Consider the following 20,609-nt stretch of genomic DNA (forward strand, 5'->3'; position numbering starts at 1 on the left):
CATCCCCATCTATGGCAGGGGACAGAGTGGATCCTGCTTTTTGCATCCCAGCTCCCATCTAGCATCTCACTGGGGTCTGCTGGTTTCCTTTGGGCTCTTTTGCACCTCACTGTGCCTGGTCTCTCCCTCCTGCCCCTCAGTGCTCCTTTGGAGGGTTTGTGCAGAGAAGATGCAAGCCATGCCAGGCACATAAGGCAGACAGGACCGGCCAGGGAAACAGAACTAATACGATTTACAGAGACAATTTGCTAAGGAACTGATTTTGTCCCAGGAGTCCTGTGACACACCCCCTGCAGGGCACAGAACCTGGAAAGCCAGTGGCTGACCACTCCAAATCCAAAGGCTCTGCAGTCCGAGGGCAGGAGAAGACGAAGGTGCAGGACAAGAGAGAGAGAAACCCTCCTGAACGAGTGACCTGACCCCTCACTGGGACAAAATACCTGATATAAGCAACTTAAGGAGATAGGGTTTATTGTGGCTCACGCTTCAAAGATACACAGTCCATCGTGACAGGACAGGCATAAAGGCAGCAGCGTAGGCAACTGGTCACTTCGCACCTGCCGCCGGGAAGCAGAGAGGTGCTTAGGATGATTTTGGGACTTCAGTCTATGAGATGGTGCTGCAAGCATCCAGGATGGATCTTCTTCCTCAGTTTAATTAATTGCTGGTTCTAAATGCCAGGAAGCTGACCATCAAGATTAACTCTCCGTTCTGACCTGTTTGTGCTCCACCCAGGTAGTGTAGGGTCCTACCTACACCAAGAGTGGGTTTTCTTCACCCATAGCAAAAGCTCATACCCATGTATGTCACCACCCTTCACCCCAGCTGTCTGGGCAGCCCTCTGTTTAATTGAGCTGCTGTATAAAATTAACCATTGCAATGTATGGTTACTGTGTGTAGAAGCACCCAGAGAATCAAGGTGGAGGCACAGAACCTGAATGAGCAACCGATGCTCATCCTCCGGTCCCAGACTTCCCCTCTGCAGTCTCCAGCGAGCTGCAGCAAGTGGCCTTGGGAAAGCACCCAGCCAGGGACAGGTGGACAGCGAAGGGGAAAGAGTTAACAGGATAGTGGGCCCTGCTTTATGTGGCTCTCCGCATCTCTACTCTGGCTTCCGTGGCGACTTCATTAGCAGCAAGCTACTAATTAAATTTCATATTTATGATCAGAAAATAAAATCATTGGACCTTTCTGAAATAGGATTTTATGAGTTTGGGCTCAGGCAGCTGAGTCAGCAGTGGGGGGCCCGGGCTGTTTAGAATCACAGTTTCAAGGCGAAAATAAATAAAGCAAACAGCTAGCATGTGAGTCCCTTGGACTGGTGTGCAGTGGGCTTAAACAGGACAGACCTCCACCCACTTGGTAAATAGAGCTTGTACCCAGTGCTTGGGTGTTGGGATGCCTGGAGCATGAGGTTTGAGCCAGCAGCCCCTAGCAGAAACTAAGGTGCTGCGTTTCTGGGTCCTCAAGTTTCTTTAAGGGTGCCACAGTGTTCTGTTTGGGGTATTTTTGTTCTCACTGTATTGGAGGCATCTTTGATATGAACACTCCGGAAGTGCTCCAGTGCTACTTCCTCATTGTGTGGGATTCAGCAGGTACCGCCTTCCTTGAGAGGTTCCCAGGATCTCCCCTCCCCTGTGCCTCAGGGAGCTTCTCTACTCTGCTGCTGCCAACCAGAGAGGTTAAGACAGCAGGGATTTGCTCTCTCAGAGCGCCGAATTAGAGGTCCAAAATCACAGGTCAGTGGCTTTGAGAGGAAAACCCTTCTGCCTTTTCCAGCTATGTTGGTTTGTTTACTACAGGGTCTCCCTGTATAGCTCAGGATAACCTCGAACTCATAATCCTTCTGCCTCAGTCTCCCAAGCACTGAATTTACAGGGATGCAACACTATGTGTGGCTCCTCTGCCAGGTGTATATATGTGATGTGATGTGTGTGTGTGTGTGTGTGTGTGTGTGTGTGTGTACAGAAGCCAGAGGAGAATGTCAGCCGCCCTACTTCATTACCCTTTATTACCATCCATCTTATCCTGATGAGTCAGACTCTTGTCGCTGAATCTGGAGCTGAGCTAGTGGCTAGCAAGTCCCAGCAACTCTCCTGTCTCCACTCCCGGCAGTGCTGCGGTTACGAGTACAAACAGCTATACCTGGTTTTATTTAGGTTCTGGGGGACCAAACTGAGGTCTTCAAATGCTCTTCAGCACCAAGTCCTATCCCCAGCTCCCAATCCCAGCTTTTGACGGCTCCTGATCCAGTCTGCCTTCACTTCCCTTCCCTGGATCTGTGTCCTTTGCTCTTCTCAAAGAAACACCTGCCGCTGACTTTAGGTCCAGGGTGGCCTCATCATGATGAAGTCTGGAAAGGACCCATTTCCTGAAAAATGTTATACCCAAATCAGCGACATCCTCCAAAAGCTGACAAGGAAAATGAGTCCCATTTGTAAAAGCAAAGAGCCTTTATTTTATGCAAGTTTGCAAACGCAGTCTCTCCTCATGTCCAATGTATTGGAACAAACGGAGAGCCCTGTGTTCAGTCAGAGTTGGGATTTTATAGTAGTAAAGGTAGGGGTGAGGAATTTTTTTGAGGTTTAGAACCCTGATGGGCTGGCATTTGTCTAGGGGTGTCCTGGTGAGTGTATGCTGGCAGGTGATCCTATCTACAGAGGTTGGAATGTTAGGCATTTCCTTTGGATGGTCTGTTTTTGGGTAGTTCTCAAGTAATCTCAGCTTGTGGTTCTTCCTGCAGCCAGGTATTGCTTCAGGGTAAACTACTGAGACTCAGGCCTCTATTAAATTTATCGATGGCAGAGTCCTACTCTGGCAGGTGATAATGGTTGGAAGTGAAGAACTTCCTTTTGGTGATCTGTTCATATTTAGCTTATCGTGGCTGGCTCCTTCAATAAGGTCATATTCTAGGTGGACGTGAATTTAGGAAGAGACACCATTCAACCTCTGCACTAGTTATTTTTCTCTTCATGTTCCAAAATGCCTGAAAGAAGCAACTTAAATCAGAACAGTCAGGAAACCACGGTGGCAAGAGTGAACAGGCTGATATTCGCAGCCAATCAGGACACAGGGAGTGAACAGGAAGTGAGATTAAGTTTAAAATCCCAAAGTCCACCCACAGTGGTCCACTTCCTCCTGAAGGCTCTACAACAGCGCCACCAGCTGGTGATAAGGTGTAAAAACATGTGAGCCAATGGGAGGGACATTTCACATTCAAACCCCAGCCCCCAAATGAGAGATCCAGTTGGAGGGAAAGACTGAAAGCCAGAAGATGTGGGACATACAACACATACAGAATCAAGATCCCAGTGTTACCACCCATTCCGGGAAGGCCTGGGTTTCCAGAACCTGATGCTCCAAGTAAGGACACTTTGAGGCTACCCATCATTCATCGTGTGATTGACAGGCCCACTGCACGATGTGTTTCTGCAAGAAATGACAACATACATTCACTTGAAGACTTATGTGATAGTTTTCCAGGCAAACAATAACCCCCAAATGTCCACTAACAGATGAACCAATAAATAATTGTGATGCACGCATCAGCAAGCTACTGCTTAGTAACAAAGAGGAACAGCCTACTGATATGTAGTGGACCCAATGAGTGCTAGGAAGTGGTGGTGATGATGTTGGGGGTCTAGAGCGCTTTGGGCTCTGTGTACACTAACAGCGAAGTCAAGAGGAAAAGAGAGCAGAATACTATATGTACCTGTAGATAGATGCCTCTTTTCTGGAATATCCCAGGCCCCCACTCACTCCTAGGTGGAGTCCTTGGTCACCTGGGTGAGGATCTGAAGAGCAGCAGGAGCCAGTGTAATGGGCAGTGCTGCAAAGAATGCTGGGGAAGAAAGGCTCCTGTCCTGTTCCTTGCAGCCCTTATGCTATGGGTGGCTAATGCACCCCAGTTCTCTGTGCCCACCCCCAAGTGCTATATAGAGCACAACCCCTTCTGATTCACAGCCTCTTCCCCACCCAGTTCAAATTACCCACAGACTCCACTTAGGCAACTGTTTAAACAGTGGATGTGGGGGGGGTTCTCCCTTTTTGTTTTATTATTTTTACCATGTGTGTTATGTTTACCATGTGTGTGCAGTATATACATATGCATATATATGCATGTATATATGTATATATATATGAACATGTTTGTTCGCACATGCATACTGGTATACACAGAAGTGTGTGTACATGGATGTAGAAGACAGAGGTCAATGTCAAGCGTCTCCCTGGATCATTTCCACTCGTGTGTTTGATTTTGTTTTGGTGTTTCCTTATTATTTGTGTGTGTGTGCATATCTACATGCATAATGTATGTGTGCACACACGTGCCGCAATGCTCCTATGGTGGTCAGAGGACCGCTAGTGTTCTCTCCATCCATCTTTACATAGGTTCTGGGGATCACACTGTGGTCCTCAGAGGCTGTACAGCCAGTGCCTTCACTTGCTGAGCCACCTCCCCAGCGCTCTATGGACCTGGAGATCACTGATTAGCTAGGCTGACTAGCCAGTGAATACAGGAGCTGTCTCCCCACCCCAGCACTGGGATTATAACCATATGCCATGTCTCTGGCTTAGGGTTTTTTTTTACTGTTTCTGTTTTGGAAGCAGTCTCACACTATAGTCCAGGCTAGCCCCAAGCTTGCCATCCCCCTGCCTTAGCCCAGTGGCTAGGATGATCCGTACCACCACATCCGTCTTCAGGTCGTGCTCGTAATAAAACAAAAAGAGAAGTATGCAGCCCACCACAGCCTCCCTCTGCACCTGCTAAAAATAGAGGCAGCCTCCTCAGAGACTGGTGGCCATGTGGGCTTCCGGGGGAGGCTGCGGCAGCTTCCAGTATCAGCACTTTCTGGGTCCCTTGCGCCCCACAGCAGAGGACAGGGAATTTGAGAGACTCGGGGGACAGATGCCCGTGCCAGGCCCAGGACACAGCTGGTGTGCAAAGCCGTGAGTACGTTTCCCTCACAATCCCTCCGTGGCCCTCACTATCAGAGCCGGTGAAGCAGCGTTGGTCACAGTCCCTCCGTGGCCCTCACTATCAGAGCCGGTGAAGCAGCGTTGGTCACAGTCCCTCCGTGGCCCTCACTATCAGAGCCGGTGAAGCAGTGTTGGTCACAGTCCCTCCGTGGCCCTCACTATCAGAGCCGGTGAAGCAGTGTTGGTCTTCATACCTGCTCCTTTTGCTCTTGTCCATGTGTGTGTGCTTGGGGCCTTCAAATACGTCTCCCCTGATGCTTGAGATGGTGCCTAGGACCTTGTACATGCTAGGCAAGCTCTACACACATCCCCTAGCTCTGAATGTTCTGTAATGGGGGCTCACTGTGTAGCCCAGGCTGACCAGAATTCTCTCTGCCTCTTCCTTCCCGGTGGTGGGATGACAGGCACGCACCATCTTGTGTGACCCCCTTACTCTGTAATTTCCTAAACTGGATGTGGAGTCTCAACTGCCAGGGCCCCTGTATCACACTGGGCTGGGCTTGTGCAGAGCCCAGAACTGACCCACGGAAGGCTCCCCGCAAACCCCCGTTGTTCCATGGGAACACTGTGTTCCCGTTGAGTCTGTTGTCACAGGTGAATGCCTTGATTCTTCTCACTGAGCACACTGTCACAGCTGAGGAGCAGGGTCAGTTCCCAGAGTGTGTTTTCTGGAAGGGTGGAGATGTTTGCAACCCCCTCTGGGGAGGATTGAAGGATATATGTCATGTTTGCTTCCAGAAGTATCTTTCGGAAATGTGGCACCCAGACTGGTGCCTCCACAGATAGGTGATCCTCTCTGCTAGAAGGATCCCACCCCCCAGCACTGTTAGCTGGTCTCTGGGGGAGTTCTTTTGTTTGGATATATGCAATGAGTGTGGTGTTGATAGTGTCCAGCAAAATGCCCAAGGCCACCCTGGGACACCTGGACTTGACAGCCACACCAGCCATGGGCAGGCTGGGCCACTTCCCCCAAATCCCAAAGCAAGAGTGGGGACCCCAAAGATATCCTCCCATAAGGAGCTGTTGGAGCCCAGCAGGATATTTGACTCTGGGCTAGAGGCTTGTGGGGTGTCTTGGGGAAATGCAGCTTGAAGAGGGTTTGGAAGGGGCCGAGGAGATGGCTAAATAGGTAAAGCGCTTGTCTTGTACAGATGGGGCCCCAAGTTCAATCCCCAACACTCACTTTAAAGAGTAAAGCCAGACATGTGCCTCTTTTTACTGTCCCAACTCAGATGAGATGGGAGTTGGAGGCAGGAGGCTACCTGGGGCTCCATGACCAGCTAGCCTGCTTACTTGGTGAAATTCTAGGCCCTGCCTCAGAGGGAGACATCTGAGCAATGACGTCAACAGCTGAGGTGGTCCTTTGACTTTCTTACACATGCAGAAACTCATACACCCTCTCACACACTCACTCACATGTATACTCACACATGCACACACACTCTCGCACACATACTCACGCTCACACACACTCTCACTCACATGTATACTCACACATATTCATACACCCTCTCACACACTCACACAAACACACTCTCACTCACATGTATACTCACACATATTCATACACCCTCTCACACACTCACACAAACACACTCTCACTCACATGTATACTCACATGTATACTCACACATATTCATACACCCTCTCACACGCTCACACAAACACACTCTCACTCACATGTATACTCATACACACACACTCACACACACACACACACACCTGTGCATCTTCACACACAGGTGCATGCACACACTTATACATAAAAGAGTGACAGAGACTCCGGAAGCCCTAAGAGCTCTTTTATCCATCAGAGATAAGGACCAAGCTGGCTTTTGTGGGGTTGAGAAATCGACCAACGCTGCTATGGGGCTCACACTTGGCATGTAGTCCCAGAGCTTGGGAGACCAGCCAGGGTGACTTAGTGAGTTCCAGGCCAGCCTGGATACACAGGGGTACCCTGCCTCAAAAAAAAAAAAAAAAGCAGAAAGAAAAGTCGGGGGCTAGGGAGATGGTTCAGGCAGTTAAAGTGCTTGCCATACAAGCAAGGGGGTCAGCTAGTGAGTATGGCAACCCACTTATAATTCCAGCCTCAAAAGGTGGGCACAGGGAATGCCTGGAGCAAGCTGACAATAGAGACCAGCCCTATGGATGTGCTCTGGGTTTGATTGAGAGACCCTGCTTCAGCGAATAAGGTGGAAGAGAGATTGTGAGTGATTCCCCAACTTCAACCTCAGACCTCCACACACATGAGCACATGGAACAAAAAAAAAAAAAAATTAAAAAGTCAGGAGGGCCTAGAGATGCCGTTAAATTAAGCACACAGTGCATCCATGCCACACAAAGTCACACCGTGGTTCAAACAGTTTAGGGTCACCTCCATGGCCACACCTCCAGTTTGAGCCCAGTCTGCAGCTCACTGGAAACCTTCCAGCCTGGCTCACTGGGTGGGCTCACTGATGCTCCAGACAGAGAGGTGAAAAGACTCCGAGACAGGAAGAACAGTTCCCGGAGCGTCAAGCCGAGTTAAGCTAACTGACAGCAACAGGGTCTGCTTCTGACAGGCTTCTCGCTTCATTACACATGATCGTATTGCTGGCACACACGTACAAGTCTACGTACTGGCATCTGACTTCCTGCCATTCAGCTACATATCAAGAAGTCAGAAGTGGTCCGGGGGCAAAGACTCCCAAGTTCACTCACTTGCATTTGGAGTCTGTGTGGTGTGTTTTTAGTACGGTTGAGGTACAGGAAACATTGAACATCAGAAAGATGATGTGGTCCTCTCTCTCTCTCTCTCTCTCTCTCTCTCTCTCTCTCTCTCTCTCTCTCTCTCCTCACCATGTAGATCTGGTTGGCCTGGAACTCACTATATATACCAGACTCAAACCCAGAGAGATCCACCAACCTCTGAATTTACGATCCACCACCATACCCATCGATCTAATAATATTTCAATAAAGAAAACGTAAGAGAACACAAAAGTATCGAGTCCAACTCTCCTTTAAGGACCCGTATACACTCTGCATGGAGCATTAGAGGGAAAAAGAGGATGTCTCTGCCTTGAGAAAGCACATAGGAGCCTCTTGAGATGGCTCGCTCCTGACACCTCTCACTGTACTCGGGCGGAAAGTGTGAATCAAAGTTTTGTTTTGTTTTGTTTTTTAAGTTTCAAGAACACCAGTGGCTTCAAAGCAGGTGAGCAGGTCTCCGGGAAATTACTCAGATTCTGTTCAAGTGTCTTGTGGTCTCTGGAGCTCTCCGCAGGAGGGATGTGTGTAATTTGAGCTAGTTACGGTCTTCCTTGGCTAGCAAGCTCCATCACTCACCCCCGCCACCCCCACTGGCGGCGTTTCTCTGTGTTTCCTTTCTTCATTTCTCTTTCCCTTTCTCACCCCTGCACCTGTTCGTGCTAAATAAAACTGAGTTCTTGTTCCCCTTTCTCTCGAAAGCCCAAGTCGCTGTCTCTCCCACACCTCCCACCCCCACCCTCAGCTCCACCCCGAACCCCACAAGCACACGCACACACACCATGTTTCTTCCCTTCATCTGGCTTAACTTCATTCCTGCCTTCAGCATCCCACAAAAGTTCCTCCCACAATTTCAGATTCTCCAGCATCACTTCCTCCTCATTTCTTTTCATTTACGGAGGTGAAATTTGTAGCGCCTAGCACCCGCCGCTTCCTTTTCTTATTGTGCGTGCATTTATTGGTGGACACCAGAAAAGGGCATCAGATCCCCTGGAACCAGAGTTGAGGTTGGTTGTGAGTCACCCAATGAGGGCGCTGGATGCTCCGCAAAAGCGGTATCCACTCTCAATCCTCCCGCTGTCTCTCCAGCCCCCTCGCCTTGTTGTTTGTTTGTTGTGACAGCCTTCATTGTCCTGAAACATTCTGATTGGGCTAGGCTAATATACACAGACACATACATGCGCTTTACTAACTGAGCCATCTCCCCAGCTCGGCATTCACTGCTGTTCTTAAAGCTGAACATTTTGGTAGCATTTTGTACAGTCACAGAACTCTGCAGCTATCACGTTTACCTAGTTCTGAAATATCTCCCTGAATGGGTTGGGGGAGAACACGTTCATATGCTTGGGAACACATGTGTATGTATGTGTTCACGCGTGGAGGTCCAAAGTCCATCTCAGGGAGAGCATGATGTGCTGAGTCCGGGGACAACTTGCTGGAGTCTGCTCGATCCTTTTTCTCTGTGGATCCTGGGGATCAATTCAGGTCATCGGACTCTCTGATAGGCACTGTTACCCTCCACACCACCTCACCAGCCTTTTCCTTAGCTTTTGAGACGGGTCTCTCAATAAACCTGAAGTTCACTGATTCAGCTAGACTAGCTGGCCCACAAGGCTGTCTCCACCTTCCTAAGGCTGCTGACCCTCGCATTTTACATGGGTGCCGGGGATCTGAAGTCAGGTCCTCATAAATGCACTACAAGTACCTCACCCATTGAGTCATCTCCCCGGCAACCAATTCCAAAGTATTTTCATCTCCGCAGAAGGGGATCTGATACACCCTAGCTAGCAGTTACCCTCTTCAGGGGCCCTTCCCTACCGCTAGCAACTGCTGTCATCCCCAATATTTGAGAGGGACGTTGGGTGTCACCACTTATGAATGCCCACAGTCTGTTGTAAAGTGTCACAGTGTTCCCAGTGAACCCCTGCACACCCCTAGGATGCTATCACCACCAATGCAATGCCAAGGCTGTGTATACAGTTGCTGCGCTGTGTTGTTTAGGGTATGCAGGCAAGGAGAGGAGTCTGGGACTGGGGAGATGGCCCAATGAATGCCTTAATTTTAGTTCCTATGTCATAATAAAATACCTTGACAAAAGCAACTTAGGGGACAAAGAGCTATTTGGCTCACAGTTCCAGGATGCAGTCCCTCCCTGTGGGGAAGCCTTGAAGCTGCTTGTCACAACCCCAGCCATCAGCAGAGAGAAGTGAATGCGTGCTTAGTTCCTTTCCCCCACTGTTAAACCACCCACGATTCCCTGTCCAGGAAATGGGGCCACCCCCAATGAGCAGGTCTTCCTAGCTCCCTCAACACAGCCAAGACAATGTCTTGAGCAATATCACTTTACAAAATAGCTTCCAGAGTGTGTCGGGGAGGGGGCGGGTGCACTCACATGTCTGTGAATGCATGTGTGTATGTGAACGTGTGTGTGCCTGTACTTACACCTGGATGCCAAAAGTTCACGGCAAGGGTCTTCGCCAACCTGCTCTACATTTTTATATTTGTTTATGTATTTATGAGAGAGAGAGAGAGAGAGAGAGAGAGAGAGAGAGAGAGAGCACTACAATGTGTGACATGTTGATAGCTGAAACACACCTGCACAGAGAGTGGAGCACTTGCTGTGTAGACATGAGGATCTGAGTTCAGAGCCCCAGCACTCACCTAAAGAGCCAGGTCATGCCTACCTGTAACTCTGGTTCACAGGGGACAGGGATGGGAGGGTCCTGGGGCTTGCTGGCCATCCAGCAGCCTAGCTTAATCACTGAGTTCTGTGTGTAGTGATAGGGGATATTTAAAAAATAGATGAAGAACCATAGAGGGAGCCCCCCAACATCAGTGTAGGACTCCATGCAGACATATACAGGTGAGAGGACGTGTACACACACACACACACACACACACACACACCTCTATACATTCAATACAGATGTGGCTTTTCTTGTTGATTGTTCCCAGCCCTCCCTTTGGGTCACTCTTGGCTGTGGAGAGTAGGCCCTTCCTGCCTCTCTGGATTTGCCGACTGTGTGCTTTGTCATTGGACCGTTTTCCTCCTCCTAATGTCCCCAAGGCTTATTTATGGGGCAGCGTGTGTCAAAACCACATTCCTTTTCACAACTAAGTAATATTTTACATGTACACAGGCTCTCTTTGCTTGGGACGTCAGGGGCTCTGTGGGTCCAGGGCTTTGGGGACTGTCCAGAGACAGATGACAGGGGGTGAAAGAAGGGAAGGCAGGCCCAGTACCAGAGGCGTTGGGAGAACCAGAGCTGACACCCCTGCTCGTGTTCCCCATTCACACCGCTGCCTACTTAGCACAGGCTGAACCTGAGCCGGCCCTTCCAGGAAGCCAGTTAGAGAAGCCGGCAGCTACTGCCAGCCTTCCCGAGCTGCCATTTGGCTGTGCTCCGGAACACATCATAGCAATTAATTACAACCAACCCTTGATTATCTCAAGTAATAGGGGACAGAATAACAGAGCTAATTGAAGATCGGGGGTGTGGGGATGGAGGGGGCCCATACCATGGGAGAGCTATTTACTTTGTGGTTAGTTACTAGTAAAGAAACCCTTTCTGGTCCCACCCCCACTCTCTTACACACGTACCATCTCTCTCTCCCACGTTGCAGCCTAACATTTAATTGGATTCAAAAGTCTATTTTTGTGCTCAACATAGTGGCTGATCAATTAATGTATATAACTACCAGGTTCCCCTGATAGCACCTCGCAGAGCTTTGGGGGATGGGAAAGCAGGCCAGTTTCTGGGGTTACCTACTCCTCCATGGGAATGCTCCTTGTGACAACCTTGGTGGGATCAAGAGAGTCACACGAAGGCACTGGGCGGGGTTCTTCCACAAAGCTGCTTCCCTGCTTAAGGAAGAAGGATAAAGGGGGCAGATGGGCAATCTGGAGCCTCCTCGAGTGGGCCGCCAGTCCAGACGTTGAGAAATGGCCAGGGGCTGCTGCTCTCAGCAGCTCTGTCTCCCTGCAGGCGTTCAAACTCTTTACCTCTTCTCTCCAGCTCCTGTCCAGTTAAAAGCTAAGGGCCTCTGCCATGTTCTGCCTTTCCCCGACACCAGCATCTTGCCTGGTCCACTTTCCTCCCAGGAAGTTCAGCCAAGTCTAAACCTATCCTGGAACAGATCGTAAACACCAAAGCATGAAGGCACAGAATGGCAGTCGGCTGCCTTTTCAGCTCCTGGCACCATCCTGGATACCGCGGCCACGGCTTCGCATCCTCCTGACTGCGGCCTATTCTGCTCTGGAGTGTGTTGCTGGTTTGTTAGTGAGTCATTCTGTCTGAGATGGACTGAGGTCCAGCTGGCCTCCAGCGGCACTACTCAAGGGCATCCCCACCCAAAGCTCCAGGAATCTCTCTCCAGAAAGTCACCTAGTAACAATGGCACAGTAAGGGAGAAGTAACCAGTTCCTCACAATCTGGTCAATGCTGGCTAATACTGGATTGTCAGTTCTCTAAGAATTAGAATCCTACATCAGAACTGTGGTGTTGCTCGGTGGTAGAGCACCTGCCTAGAACCCCCCAGTGAGGAGCTGGGGTGTGGCTCAGTGGTAGAGCACCTGCCTAGAATCCCTCCAGTAAGGGGCTGGGGTGTGGCTCAGTGGTGGAACACCTGCCTAGAAACCCCAGTGATGGGCTGGGGTGTGGCTCAGTGTTACAATACCGGTTTAGGAAGTGCAAGGTGTTTTAGATTTTATCCCAGCATGAAAGGAAGAAAGAAAGGAAGGAGCGAGGGAGGGAGGAAGGGAGAATTACTAGGCTCTCACAAACAAAACCAAAATCCATAATCCTTAATTGAGCATGGACCCTTTTGCAAGGCTGTAGAAAGTGCTCCTCCATTCTGGTGGCGTCCGGAACAGGAGCACACCGCAGGCACCATGTCTTCCCAGGAGGGTGATAAAACACAACATTGTAGGAATGAGCCCACACAGTGCTCAGCTCATGGGACAGTGGCTGGCTCCTCTTTATTCTCCTAGGAAGAATGGTTTGTGACGAGCAGGCTGTGACCCCGCAGGTCAGACACTGAAGGGATGTCTCTCATAGACTTCAAGCTCATGACTGATGGAGGAGGAGAGATGGATTGGCACTTAGCTTCAAACTGCAGGCGCAGCAAAACAGGGACAAACGAAGGGCACCAGAGCCCATAGACAGGCTGTTGCAGCGGCAACCCGCCCCACACATGGGCTTGGGGAAGAAGGCCTTATCGGCTGAAGGGAAGCTTCTATGACAAGGAAAAGAAAGGCAGCGCTTATCCATTGGAAATCAATCAGCTCATAAATATTAAACGCCCGCTTATGTAAGATGCTTGCTGAGCCACAGGGTGTACAAGAAAAGATGAGAGGGGTCCTCACCTGGAGATAAGTACACAGTAGATCTAAAACGACACTGACATCCCCAGGGAAGCGGATTTCAAGCCAGAGACCCTGGCAGTTTGACTGAGGAGAGGGCTTCATCCTACATCCTACTGAGGATGGCGGGAATTGTACAGATCGATGGAAAGACTACCTAGCTCAGTCTCCAGTTCTCTGCGCTCGTGTCTAGGTTATTGATACTCACCCAACTTCACCCATCAATGGGGGCTCAGAGAGGCTGAGCGACACATCCAAGGACAGAGTAGGCAATGTCAGAACTACAGTTCCAGCCCAGGGTGGTCATCCTGACTGGGTTATTTCCCCTAGGACATGAGGGGAGCCGTCCAACTCTTTGTGTTTGATTTCCTTCCTGTTTGCTTAGCGCAGGATTTTATGATCCTTCCTCACACTCCAACCTTCTTCCCATCTCACTTGTCATCAACAAACCCAACTTACCTGAAGCTCTCGTGGGGTGGAAGATCTCCCTTCCTTACTGGTGGCTGTTCTGCCCATGGGACCCAGACACCCAACTAAGTCAACAGCAGAAAGAACCGCCGGCCACAGCAATTCATTCCACGAAACCCACCTCCCACTTTTTCTGCGCATGGAAATGGATCCACTGAACACACAGCTGAGAACCTGCAGCTTTGACCTCACTGAAACACTCCAGGAATATGAGGAGACTGAGGCCTAAGCAAAGCTCAGGACCTCTGCTCCCTGTGCCCTGGGTTAGCCAGACCTAAAGGATCCTTGAGAAAGACCTCGGAGACTAGGACTGAAGACGTGTTCACCAGGCATGCGTGAAGCCCCGCATTCTGCCCCCTGAACTGTATAAACCAGATGTGGGGCCGCACACCTGTAATCTCAGCATGCTGAAGGCGGAGGCAGGAGGATCATGTTCGTTCTTAGACTTAGTGAGTCTAAGGCCCGCATAGATTGTGTGAGGACCTGTAGGAGTGGGTGGGGGGAAGAGAAAGACAAAGACAGAGAGACAGGCCGACCTTCCCATGCAACAACAGCGAAAGTCATTCCTGAGTCTGCTCCTGGACACTTTCCTGGTATGGCTGCGAGGAGCCAGGGTCTCTGACCTAAGAAGATCCTGGCCTGATAATGGGAGAATTCGGAAACAGGAGACTCAAATCAATGTGGAGGCACACACCAGTAATCCGGGCACTGAGGAGGCTGAGGCATAAAGCTCGCTGTGATCTGAGACCATTTGAGCTATACTGTGTGTTTAGGTCAGCATGGGCTGTACAGCAAGACTTTGTCTCAAAATTAGAGAGGGAAAGCCCCAACCCAGCACTATGTGCCTTTATACGGGAATTGAGGCCTAAACTTTCCCATCTATCAACCCAGTTGTTGGGAAAAGTCAGCCGAGTTCTCATCAAACACACGGCAGTGTGTTTGCAAGTGCAAATTGCACTCACCTGCTCCTGTGATATTCCATAACACGTGTAGCCCGGCAGCCGGAAACACATGGAAAATCGATCGCCACATCGATTCTCTGCAGAAGTTCCGTTCTTTTAAATGCAAAAGCTCACTCAGTGGGCTGCCACCCCAAGGACCTCGGGGGCAGCACCCTGAGCTGCAGAGCCAGCTCTGGCCTGAGAGATAACATCACCGATGCTGCAGGTGGTGGCCCTGTGATCTGCTGAAACTCACGTTCATCCTTCAAATGCAAGTAGCCAGGACTGCGATCCAAGCTGCCTGGGCCTCCTCCACTCTTCTCTCTCTTTCTCCCTCCCTGGCGCCCAATCTTCTCAGCAGCTTTTCCTACCTAGTGGACCTTTGCATTCATGTTCACGTCTGTCCTTCCTGAATATGGCTCCTCCCTGCCTCCTTCCTCAGCTCTGGACATCTGGGTTGCTCGCCTGTGGCTTCTTCTCATTGGTTAAACCTTATTGGAGTTAAATTTCCCCCTTGCCTTTGTATTCTTCTGTGGTCTATGTATGTTTGCTAAATCCTGTGAGTGACTAAGAAGTGAATGAGCCAGTGAATGAATGAGTGGATGAGTGAATGAGTGGGTGGGTACATGAATGAGCCGGTGAGAGAATGAATGAGCGAGTGGAAGAGGGAATGAATGATTGGATGGATGAGAATGAATGAGTGGATAAGTGAATGAGTGGGTGGGTGCATGAATGAGCCGGTGAGAGAATGAATGAGCGAGTGGAAGAGGGAATGAATGATTGGATGGATGAATGAATGAATGGCTACCTGAGTAACTAAATGAATCAGCAGTGAATGAGTGATCATAACTGGGTGATAAATGATTGCAGGAGTGAATGAATGAACCATGGCTGAATGGATGAATAAGAGTAATTATGACTGAGTGAGTGAGCACAGCCCAGGGCACTCGGGAGTATGCTCACCAGGCTTGGCAGGTCCTCCCGGGGTGATGTCTAGAGGTGTGACCTAGTCTTTCATTTGAACCTTGTCACCCTTCTCAGAAGCTCCTGTGCCCACAGAGGCGCATGAGGAGAAACTAGAGGGGATGCTTAAGAATTCTGCTTCCCATCTTGGATGCTACCTGGGTTGGGGCTCCTATTTAATGATGCTGGTGACCTTTTCTATGCAAGTGGAGACCATCGACCTTTTCTCTTAACAGGTTATCAGTCCCACGCCAGGCATTTATGTGCTAGCCATGACTCCCCAGAGCAGGATTCTACTGGTTAATGCTAGCAGAAAGCACTGGCATCCCTATATGTGCTGTACTGTTCCCCAGATTATTTCCCGGTGCCCCAAATCAAAAGGCAACTTGTGCCTCCCTCCTGCCTCTATCTGCAGAGTTTGATTCCCATCTCCGAGGCTGGTTTCTAGGTTGGGACCGGAAGCCTGTGTGTGTTCTTTCTTCTCTCTGCAGCACTAGGCTGGCAACCAGCTAGAGTCCAGTAAAGGTCACCTCCCACCAGCTGGAGAGCAGGCCTGGTATAAACAGCAAGGTGGGGTTCAGTGCACCAAGGTATTGAGCTATGAAGGAGGGTGCAGTTGGGGGGGGAACCACATGACTGCCTGCACTGCAGGGTCATAACACTTGCAATCACCAAGTTCTTCTTGATTGGCAGATGCTGAGGGCCATTCTATGACAGGGGTGCATTGTCACCAAGCCTCGTGTCATTGCAGCATTTGATTCCACAACTCTGTTTGGAAAAACAATTGTTTGAAACAAGGTCTCATGTAGACTAGGTTGGCCACACATTCTCTACGTGGTAAAGGATGCCCTTAAACCGTTGATTTTCCTAGCTATGTTTCCTGAGTGCTAGAATTACAGGCATGAACCACCATGCCCAGTTTATGGAGCACTGAGGATGGGACCCGGGGCTTCATGCCTGCAAGGCAAGCACTCTACCAACTGAGACATATCTCCAGCCCTCTACAGCCATTTAATGAAGTCCCATTACATCACCAGATAGCATCACAGAGACAGTGTGTACTTGGCTTCCTTTCAACCCCGACCATAAAACGCCAGCCAAGGTATCCCCGTGTACTCCAGAAGAACAGATTTCATTATGCCCGCAGCTGGTGCAAGGGGTCCACCTGGGAAAGGACTCGGGGGGTTTTGATTGGAATCAATGTGTGTGTCCTCGGTTATCACGGGCCACAGCAGGAGGAGACAGTATTTCATCCAAGTCGAGGCTCCCCTCTCCCCGCCAGCCACTCCTACAAAGGCTGAGCTCCACAATCGGTGGCCTCACTCTGGGATTTGCCCTGGGTCCTGGGTCCATGCTGTGCACACCACCCTGGGAGCCGTACAGGGCGAGCATCCACGAAGAGGCGGCATGAGAAATTGGTGTGCATCCCAAGCCATTTGAACCTGTCAGTCCTAACTGTGCTTTCCTTCAAAAGCTCTTCCAGGGGGCTGGAGAGATGGCTCAGCGGTTGAGAGCATTGCCTGCTCTTCCAGGGGTCCTGAGTTCAATTCCCGGCAACCACATGGTGACTCACAACCATCTGTAATGAGACCTGCAGGAAGAATACTGTATACATAATAAAAACAAATATTTTTTTTAAAAAGCTCTTCCACAGAACTGCTAGGGAAATGAATGCTGGGGAGGGGCTGGAATGGAGCAGCACTATCCTTTGGAAAGGTGAGAAATGTGTACCCTTCCAAAGTCCACTGTACACGTTCAAAGCCACTAGAGAAAATTTCTGGGCATTGGGGTCGGAGGAGATGACATTTGGGCAATGCCTTTGGGCTCTGAGCTTGATAATGCACCATGGCCTCTGTGATGGCTAATCTGTATTGTCAAGTTGACTGAATTTATTTTTTACGGTGTGTGTGTGTGTGTGTGTGTGTGTGTGCGTGCACACATGTGTATATGCCATGGGCATATGTGGAAGCCAAAAGACAACTTGTGAGTGTGAACAGAAACTGCGTGTTCGTTCCTGGCCACCAGACCTGAATAATCACAAAGAAACTATATTAATTACAGCACTGTTTGACCGATGACCCAGGCTTATTTCTAGCTAGCTCTTATATCTTAAGTTAACCCATTTCTATTAATCTGTGTATCACCACAAGGCTGTGGCTTACTGGTAAAGGTTCTGGGTGTCTTTCTCCTTTGGGAGCTTCATGGCGTCTCCCTGACTCCATCTACTCTCTCTCTATAGATAGATAGATAGATAGATAGATAGATAGATAGATAGATAGATATTCCAGCCTGACTATATTTTGTTCTGCCATAGGCCAAAGCAGCTTTATTCATTAACCAATAAGAACAGCACATATACAGAAGGGCATCCCACATTATGTGAGAGTCAGTTCTCTCCTTCTGCCGTGTAGGTCCCAGGGATCAAATTCAAGTCTTCAGGCGTGGGGGCAAGTGCCTTTATCTTCAAGCCATTTTTCAGCCCTGCTTGACTGGATTCAGAGCATGGAAACAAAACTCTGGGTGTGTCTGTGAAGGATTTTCTAGATTGGTTTAATGAAGGAAGTCTCACCGTAATTGTGGGTAGCATCACCCCTTAAGCTGGCGTCCTGGGCTGAATAAAAAGGGAGCGAGTGAGCTGGGCACCAGCATTTGTCTCTCTGCTTCCTGAGTGTGGATGCCGTGTGACCAGCGACCTTAAGCTCCTGCTGCCATGATGGACAGTGGGACCTCAGACAGTGAAGCACAATAAGCCCTTCCCCCCGTAGCTGCTTGTTGAGGATTTGATCACAGCAACAGGCAAGAGGGCAAGACACCCTCCCATGCTTCCTACGGAAGGGTCCTCCCATCTTAATTGATACCAAGTAGAGATACTTTAATCTACCGATCCTTGATCCTCTGCCACTGTCCCCTAACATAGACATCCATAGCCTCCTGAGGGTTGTAGCTGATTGTGAATAGTCCAGGCAGCCTGGTGCTTAGGGAGCTGCCGGGGATAGTGGGCTATGCTCTTGGCTGGATGACATTAAAAAACTCTGGCTGTGATACAGATGAGGATGTGGGTGCCCACAGACTAAGGAGAGCTGATGAGAGAAGGGATGGAGTCCAATGGGCCTTATGGAGCACGGAGGGAGAAGCTACATTTTCTGTTTCTGAACAGTCAAGGACATGTTGAGGACCTGAGAAAGAATCTGAGCAGGTGGGTGTGATGAATGGTTGGGCTGATGCCCATAGACAGGGATCCAAGAATTGAACTGCAGATGGCCAAGCACTCGACAGTGGTGGAGTCTGTTGATTCCTGTTTCCTAGGTAACACTTATATCCTGTCCTGCTAACCTCTCAGAATTGCCTCTTTAATTCCTCCCCAACAGCACTTTTGATGTGGGTAACATTTAGTCTTTCCCAATAGCTCACTGTTGTGCCTTAGCAGTAAATGTATCCTGTAGTCATGTGTGTCAGAACACTTGGTACCCTGCAGATGGTGCTGCTGTGGGGCAGGTCTCAGGGGGTGGTTATAGGTTTTAAGACTGTCAGTCCCAACCCACTTCTATTCTCTTGCTACTTCCTGATCTATGGGAAGGTAAAAAAGCAGCCTCACGCTCCTGTCACCCTACCTCCCCACCATGGTGCACTGTGTTCCCTCAAACCATAAGCCAAAGCCAACCCTTCCTCCTTTAAGCTGCTTCTCATGAGGTATCTGGTCACAGCAATGCCCACTGTGTTGTCGTTGGTGAACAAAAGGCACAAGAGAAGAAAGATGGGGCAGGTTGCTTGATATTAGGGACCAGGAATGTGTGACTGAAAGGAATGTAGGTAAAAGGTATGGCTCTTACTAATCATGTACACTCGTTATGGGTATATTCAGCTGCACTTAATAGAAATATAATCTGATTATGTATCTTCTAGAGCTTTTGTTTTTCTCATAATGAGCTCCAGGATGCCACCGGTGGCCCAAGGCTCTTCTAGTTTCCTTAAAGTGTGGCCGTGTCTTCATAGTCACAAAGTAGCTGCTCTGCTTCCAAATGTCAGATCCGCATTCCAGATAGAAAGAAAAGTTAAAGGCTCTTCCCATCTGTTTCTACCCCCTTTATGGAGTTTTCTTAGCTGGGTGTGATGGCACATATTCTTAAAATTGACAATTGATCATGAATTTGAGGATAGCCTAGACTCCCTAGCAGGCTCTGTCTCCAAAAAACTAAAAGAAACAGCGGGAAACAATGGTAAAGGAGGAGGAAGAGAGGATAAGGGAGTGAAGGGAGGAAGAGCATCCCCAGATGTCTTGTACAGAAAGGTCCACTCAGCTATAACTGAGTCAGACAGCCATAGCTAGCTGCAAGGGAAGCTGGGAACACAGTTTCTGAATGAGTTCAGTTAATGCCACAGACAAACTTGAAGATCTGTTAGCAAGTAAGAGAGGATGGATATGTTTGGCAGCTGGCAGTGCCTGCCACTCCACTGTGAGTTTAAAATGATAATTGCTGCTTTCAAAATATGTATCCATGAAGCTGCTCTGATTGCTGTACACATGTTAATTGATGGGAAACATTATCCTGTCAATATTTCGGTTGAGCGAGCTTAGATAAGATAGACAGAAGTTAGCAAGGTAACTGGGAAGTGAGGGAGAGTCATGCAGGGAGAGATTCCAGCTGCCTCTGTAAGTGCCTTGTTTGCAAGGATGAAGGGAATTATTTGGGGCAGGAGGTGGGCTTGGAAGGGTGGCTCTGATCCACTTGCATAATGCTTTTTTCTCAGGGTTATAAATACTGTGTGCACTGGGAATCTGGGTACAGACCAATGTCTCTATGGTTTTTCCCTTCAGCAATAGATCATCCTTTAAAAAATCATTCCCCCTCCCTCTTTTTTTTTTTTTTTTTTTTTTTTTTTGACAAGCATTCTTTCAATTAAGTGAGGGTTTCTCTGGGATAATTAAACCCTGTGTATCAGGCCGCTCACTCCAATCACCCACAAAAATCAATTAAGAGACATGCATTTATCTCACTGACTGCTGACCCACATCTGATCCCAAGGCTTTTGTGCTAGAGTAACCCTTGGAGAGAAGAAGCAGGGGTTCTGTCTGTACGACACTGCTCCCCCAGATTGGAGAGATGGCTCGGCAGTTAAGAGCATGTGCTGATGGCTCCTGTAAAG

The 20,609-nt window shown here is 49.2% G+C and overlaps 1 protein-coding gene across 2 annotated transcripts in view; it reads left to right on the plus strand.

Moving 5' to 3' along the window:
• The window catches only part of Card11 (caspase recruitment domain family member 11), a 125,831-nt gene that overhangs the window by 48,237 nt on the left and 56,985 nt on the right, over positions 1-20,609 (plus strand). The window contains exon 1 of one of the 2 annotated variants that reach the window (XM_050163247.1): positions 4,875-4,950. The exons of the other annotated variant lie outside the window; for it this stretch is intronic. The gene's annotated coding sequence lies outside the window, so the exon portion shown is untranslated. Of the gene's footprint in view, positions 1-4,874; positions 4,951-20,609 lie in introns of those variants that run through there. 2 annotated transcript variants of the gene reach the window in all.

This window comes from Alexandromys fortis, unplaced genomic scaffold (assembly GCF_014885135.2).
Source record: "Alexandromys fortis isolate MF-2015 unplaced genomic scaffold, M_Fortis_MF-2015_v1.1 scaffold_144, whole genome shotgun sequence".
NCBI classification, from domain to species: domain Eukaryota; kingdom Metazoa; phylum Chordata; class Mammalia; order Rodentia; family Cricetidae; genus Alexandromys; species Alexandromys fortis.